Raw genomic sequence first — 322 nt, forward strand, 5'->3', positions numbered from 1 at the left:
CAGGCTGTGGGCCCCAGGTGGCAGCAGTGAGCAGGAAAGGGGTGGCTGATCCGTAGACACCTCTTAGGAGGGGAGAGGCCGGCAGGAAGCAGGGGTCCCTGGGGGAGGTCCCAGAGTCACCTTCCCGCCACTCCCCGGTGAGGTCACTGGCTCCAACCAGAGGCCCGATGTCCTTTCCTCAGAGCCAGCCCTCTCCTGCATTCCGGCTGCTTCCCTCTCAGGCCACTCCACCTCCCAACCACGCCCAGCCTCCCCTGCCACTCCCCTCCTTCAGGGACACACAGACACACACACACACACACACACACACACCACACACACA

The 322-nt window shown here is 64.3% G+C and overlaps 1 protein-coding gene across 2 annotated transcripts in view; it reads left to right on the forward strand.

Moving 5' to 3' along the window:
* The window catches only part of LOC103260370 (NADPH--cytochrome P450 reductase), a 32,833-nt gene that overhangs the window by 25,911 nt on the left and 6,600 nt on the right, over positions 1–322 (forward strand). The window lies entirely within an intron of this gene.

This window comes from Carlito syrichta, unplaced genomic scaffold (genome assembly GCF_000164805.1).
Source record: "Carlito syrichta isolate Samal-C Ts95f unplaced genomic scaffold, Tarsius_syrichta-2.0.1 Scaffold89331, whole genome shotgun sequence".
NCBI lineage: Eukaryota > Metazoa > Chordata > Mammalia > Primates > Tarsiidae > Carlito > Carlito syrichta.